The following is a 6,592-nucleotide window of genomic DNA, read 5'->3' as shown; positions in this document are numbered from 1 at the left end:
GCCAATTGTTGTTGGTAGCGTTGTTCTGCGAGCTGTTTTTGCGTCTGACCATCGTCTTCATCCAGCAAAGCCTGCAATTCGACGTCCTCAAACGATTTTGGTAGTTTGCCGCGGTCAGGGTCTCTCACATCAAAGTTGCCACTTTTGAACTTGTTAAACCACTCATTACACTGCGTTCGACCAAGAGAATGCTCTCCGTAAGCTTCGACAAGCATTCGATGAGATTCTATCGCCGATTTACCCAAATGGAAACAGAAAATTAATGCTCTCCGCAAATCGTTGTTTGAAGGCACGTATTTCGACATTTTCAAGAGCGAAAAAAATCACGATGTCATATGAAACTTGAAATGTTTGGTATTGGCTATTGTTGACAGATGACAATACGCCAATTAGCACAAATGGTAAGTTCCGACAGTGCCTACAAGTGTGCCTACTGGCCGCTAAATCGCAATACCGGTTTCATATGTATACACCTGGTATCCTCCCAGATGTGAAAAAATATCAATAACGTTATTGAATTATCGGCACCAGCTGATGAGAATATCACGTGAATTTAGGACGAGCAACGGGATAAATCTCAAGCAATTCTTTTGAAGCTTAACAAAATGTGCCAAGGCTACATAACCCATCTTGTAGTTCTTACAATCTTCTACCTTGGCTTAGCGGTATGAATGCTTTCTCAGACTAAATCAAAAAGAGTCGAGCTTGCAAGCGTCAGACTCAGTCTGTTGCGAACTAACTGAAAAAGGCTGTTCTTTTGGGATCAGCTTATCTGGTCCGTCAACAATATTCCTTATAATATTCTTGAATTAAGTGGTAGCTCTAAACAAGTGTCCAGACGTGAAGGCTTCACGCTTTCCGGTTACGTCGAGAGTAGTTGTTTGCAACGGCATGTACCACACTTTCCCGTGACAAGTTCTTTTACACGAACTTACTCATCAAGTAATAATATCAATTAATTTTTTATGCCGGACAAACGTTCATATTGTTTTAGTTTACTTCTATCTTGTATGGAAAATTGGTAAGTTTTATCACTTCATAAGTAAGTTCGTTTAAAATAATTGGTTACGTGACAATCTGGTATATTTCCCGTAAGAGCTATTAGCCTAGCTTTCAGAGAATACGGCCTCTCAAAATAATAATACAAATTCTAAAAATTTTAGACGAACAAAGTATCATAAATCCTGTTAATATTTATATATTTCTGATTAAAAAAATATCATTAGGTGTCATCTACGAAATACTTGACTGTTTTTTTAGAGGTGGTGCCTATCATCTATCCTTTCATCTAGCCAATTCTTTCAGTATATTTTGTAGTATATTTTATAGAATTTTAATTATGGAATCATTTCTGAAGAAATGTGCAAACAAATTTTTTCATCAGAGCTGACTCTTATCGAATGTAAATATCTTAAAATGATAAGGTTGACACCTTCAATCTAAGATATAATAACTGTTGTATATATTATGTAACCAAATGGAGCTCTGGAATATTCCCTTCTGAAATTTTCAACAAAGTTCTTAATTAACAGTTCCTCTAATTAGAAAGATGGGGATTATCCGTACTCTCCTTTTGTTAATGGCCCTCATCTTCAATTATATTGGTGAATATGATAATACAATATATCTATAATCTGAGGTACTTTTTTTCAAATCTGAATTTCAACGATGTAAAATTTATGAAAAAATTGTACACGAATCCAACTCCTAACTGTACACGTACACAGATAGCACACTTTTCCCTGTGCACGCTGAAGTTTAGATTTGCACAGACAGCAGTTCGATAGAGTTCAGACCGAACTTATAATGTATTATAAATTAAGAAAGAGTCATTTACTTCCTAAGGTGTTCATTTTGAATATTTAATTTTTCAATGAACTACCTAAAACCTTTGAATAATTTTTTTTTTAACTTGAGTTATTTCCGCAAAACATTTATCTCTGGTTACTGCGTCATAATAACTTTTGTAAACAATCATTTTGAATTCAAATTGATTAATGTTACTGTTTTTTTAAAATTTAAACTAACTTATAACTGTTGTAAAATTTTAAAAAACCTGCTAAAATTGTTATCTTCACGGATCATTTTAGAATATATTGTTTTACCGGTTTTGCAATCTATTCAAAAATAAATGTAATGATGTATATTGACTGAATGTTCTCAGGATTAAATTTTTCTACACAAGAAAATCGTTTGGTAATATTGTCAAGTTATAAGATAATGGCACACTTGATGGTGCACAAATGCAGAGTAAATTTTTTTCTTTAATGCTCATGCTTATCGTCCTAAAATTTGTACGGAGCCACAACAAAGTAAATGAGTTTCTTTTTTATGCTAGCGATTCTTTAGAATGAGGTGAAATAATAATATCAGGTAGGAAAGACATCTTAGTGAACAATTTTTGCGAAATTTCAAAATTGTAGGAATTACGTCACTTTCACTGTTTTTTATGCATTTTTTCAGAGTACTACATCCCAGACATTTTTTATCACTTTTAATCAAATTTGTACGTAAAAAATTATGCAATTTTTTATAAAGATTTTTGGTTTTTAGTTTGAATTTTCTTCTGCTTTTTCTTGTGTAAATTATTCCTTATTATATAACCCTTCATACGGTATACAGCGAACATGGTCATATATGTCTATTAACTGTTTTGTAAAACAGTTGAAATTTAAATTAAAATCAACAAAAGATAATATTTAGTAAGACAGTTTGATTTTCGATTAGAGATAAATCATCAACCAAAAAATGAATTAACAAATTAGAATTTTTAACCAAAAGAGATCAATTTTCTAACCAGAGACAAATTTGCTACTAAAATAAAATTAACTTTTTTGTTAAAAATTCAACCGATTTTTAGTAAATTCGCCAAATGAATTAAAAATAATATTTTTGTTGAAAATTTTACTCGTTGAAAAAATGCGCCCTTTTGGTTTGAAATATCCAAAATTTGGCTAAATTTTGTTTTTATTGACTCAAAATCTTTTCTAGCTGCAAATTTGTCACTTCACTTTATCACCGTATTGCCAAGCTTTAAGAGCGTCCGAAAAAATTGATTTTTAGTTGTGGCGCCTGTTACTTTTCGATAGGAGCCTAGTTTTTGTTTTATTCATTTATAATAAAAACTACATTTTTAGGCAAACGGCCCGAGCAACGAAAAAAATTAATAGACTAAATTTCTTTAACTAAAAGACGTTACAAATGTATGGCGATACATTTTTTTATATGATGTGTACTTTTTGGTTTTAATCATGAAAAATAACAAAATTAGAAACCAAAAATTGTGAACCTAAAAAACAACTGCAAATTTGTTTTAATTAGTTTTGTGAAGGAATGCGTAATTTTGGTTTTAATCGTAAAAATATAATTAAACAATTAAAATGAAAAACTGGTTGCAAAAAGACAGAGGGTACGGAAGAAAATTAATTCACAAAAGTTTTCTACCCAAAAAAGAGGGAAAAATTCATTGTGATTAATTCATTTGCAGGAACCTTAGTTTTTATTTAAATCGTAATAAATAAAATTATTAATAACGAACAACACAAGAAACGGAAAAAATAATTTGATAAAAGCTGATCAGCTGAAAAGGAGCTACAATATTGTTGTTTACCAATTTTTAATGGAATGTGTAGTTTTTTTAAATCCTAATGAAATGGCATTAAATGAAACATCCAATGTTTCGGCGCGCTCAAACTTGCGAGCAAAGGGAGCCGCGCGCGATAAGAATGTGCCAGGGCAGCAGTCAGATTTTTTTCTTTTGATTAAAGATTTTTCAACGTTTCAATTACAAATCAGTCTCATTGGTTTGGAAATTCATCTCTTTCAGATAAAATTGCTACTTTCTAAATAATTAATTTTTTGTTAAAGATTAATCTCTATGGTTGAAAACTAAATTAAATATTTTATTGACTATATTATAAACTTCACCTGAAAAAATCAAAGTGGCAACCATTCTAGTTAAATAATAAAGTTAATTTTTGTTGTGTATGCCACTGTTGCAAAAGCAACAACTTTTTCGTTAAAATAAAAAGGAGCGCAATTCAATTTTCTATAAGAATTTCTATAAACGAGAAGAATTAATAAGCAGTCGTAAGCACGTTATTAGATTCCGTGATTATAACCAGATTCACTACTCATGTTATATAAAAATACGATTGTGCACATAAAAAAAGTAATTATCTATTCCTTGTTGTAGGATTAGGTTCACAATCAGAGTACTTTCCTGATGGCAATCCGAATCCTGATGCTCGCCGTTTCGAAAAGTCTTCTTCTTCTACTGCTTTACCTCTTTCATCTGCCGGGTCTCCACCACCAGCCGAGACTTCTCTTCGTGCCAGGTCGAGATCTCCTTCTGCCAGACATAATTATTCTACCGAATCTCCACTATCTGCCGAGACTTCTCTTCGTATTAGGTTCAAGGTTTCTTCTCTCAAGGAAATTTTTCCTCGCGTACTTGGATATAAATTTGAAGACCTAGGCCATATTCGACTAAGCCCCCGCGATAATCCGAATCGGATATTGGAACTACGAAGATTCTATTTTCCTCCTGAAAAGCCAATTCGATTAAGAAACCAACAACATGCCCTTGTAGTCCTGCCAGCCGAAGAACAAATTGTTTTAACATCATCGAATGGTGACGTCTATGCAGTATTGGAAAAAACAATAATCAGACAACAGCTTTTTCGAGCACTATTTAAATATTCTTTGACAAAATCAAAAAGGGGGAAAATAAACATGGTAAGCGGTGAGGTCAAAGAAATGACTGCAAATGAAATCGCGGAATGTCCAGTAGGTAGCCGAATCTCAATTAAAACGCAGTATAAAGTATTTCTTGTGTAAATGACAATTATTTACACAGCTAATATTTTTTTTAACACGCCCGTCTATTATTTTCGACGCTTTGCATACGATAATTATATCCAGTCCAGCTTCATGCAGACACTTTAAAAGTTAAGTGAATAAGAGCGAATTTCTTTCTTAATGTAATGAAATTTTGTTCAGGTTCAATAAAAATGTTTTTGAATCTTGAGTTCATTTTTTGTAAATTGTTCAATAAGGAATTAATTCAGTTTACAATTAGTTGTTTTAAAATCTCGTGCTTCAAAAATTTTTCATTTCAAATTATTTAGAAAATTTTTTAATTGATTTTGGAACCCTTAATGTAGTTTTCGTACTAAGAATTGAATTCGTGAAAATAAAATAGTTTTTCTGTGACTTTAGGAATTGAAATGATGTTGCCAATGATGTCTTTTTGAATGAAGATATTATTTTTCAATAAAAATTTGCGATAAATTAGAAAGCTTCTATATAATGTGGAACTCAATTCTAATAGATAAATGTGTTATTAATGTCTGTACTTCAGACCGAGACTGTCCATTCATATGTTGAAGAATAAAGTATAAAGACTATTCCTTATCACATTTTTATTTTATTAATCTCAAGAAATTTAAAAAAAAAACTATTTTTCGTATGAAACTTTAATTACGGCTGTCATTTTATTTTTTCACTAAAAAATCTTTCCTTGAATAATTATTAGCGCGTAATGAGTAACGGTCCACTAAAATATATATAAATACATACAAAAAAATTATGTCAGCATAATATTTGTATAAGCATTAAATGCATAACTCAACGGACCAGATTCAAGTATTTTGTTACTAAAATAATTTTTTTTTGTTGAAAATAATTATTGCAAAAAAAGCCGCACCTTTTAATTATGGCGAGTCATGTTAGGTAAGAAAACAGTATCTAAAAAAAATTTCCCGTTACTGCAAGAATTGTAATACAGAGGCTCGAATACGGCAACCAAAAGTTACTTAAGAAAGCAGTGCTTTTTTTTGAAATGATGGGACCTCAGCCAACGCAGTATTGACAAATAAAATTATTACAAATTGGAAAATGTAATTTTAAAATTATTTCGAGCATATTTTTGTATCAACTTATTAACTATTCGTCCTAAATTTAAATTTCTCGCAAATACTGCTTTTTGCGAACACCAAGGCTGCTTTTCGTGGCCCGGTGTTCACAAGAAAGAAGTTTCTACGGATGCGACGTTTTTCTGCAATTTCGGTTCACATTTTTTGCAGTATCTGCATTTTTTATAACAAACTAAACATTTATTTAGTTTTTTTTCTTCAAAAATAAGAAGATCACCCGTAAACTTACTAAGAACAATATAAAAAGTATAAAAAGTAATTTTAAATGAGCGGTCCACACGAATAATGATTTTAACAGTTTTCTTCGATTACCTCGGCTTGCTGTTTTCTTAGATACTGTTTTCTTAAATATCAGGGCAGTTTCGTAATCAAAAACAAAATTAAGCGATCTCTTTAAATATCGCGCACGGAACCCTAATTATGAGAAATTAGGCAAAATTAATGTATAATTTTGATACAACTTTATGCACCAAACAATTTAAATAATAAATATAATTTAGGTATTTAGGCGCCACTCCTTTCTTGGGGCAAAACTAAATCAATTTAGTCAAATCACGCGAGCAAATAATTAAGATATAAAGAATCGAAATTCTATAAGAGAGGGAGAGAGAGAGAGAGAGAGAGAGAAAATCTCACTGAAGGTTAAGAATTTCAGG

The sequence above is a fragment of the Belonocnema kinseyi genome, chromosome 2, assembly GCF_010883055.1.
Source record: "Belonocnema kinseyi isolate 2016_QV_RU_SX_M_011 chromosome 2, B_treatae_v1, whole genome shotgun sequence".
Classification (NCBI taxonomy): Eukaryota; Metazoa; Arthropoda; class Insecta; order Hymenoptera; family Cynipidae; genus Belonocnema; species Belonocnema kinseyi.
The sequence above is the reverse complement of the archived record's forward strand: the minus strand, read 5'-3'. Positions refer to the sequence as shown.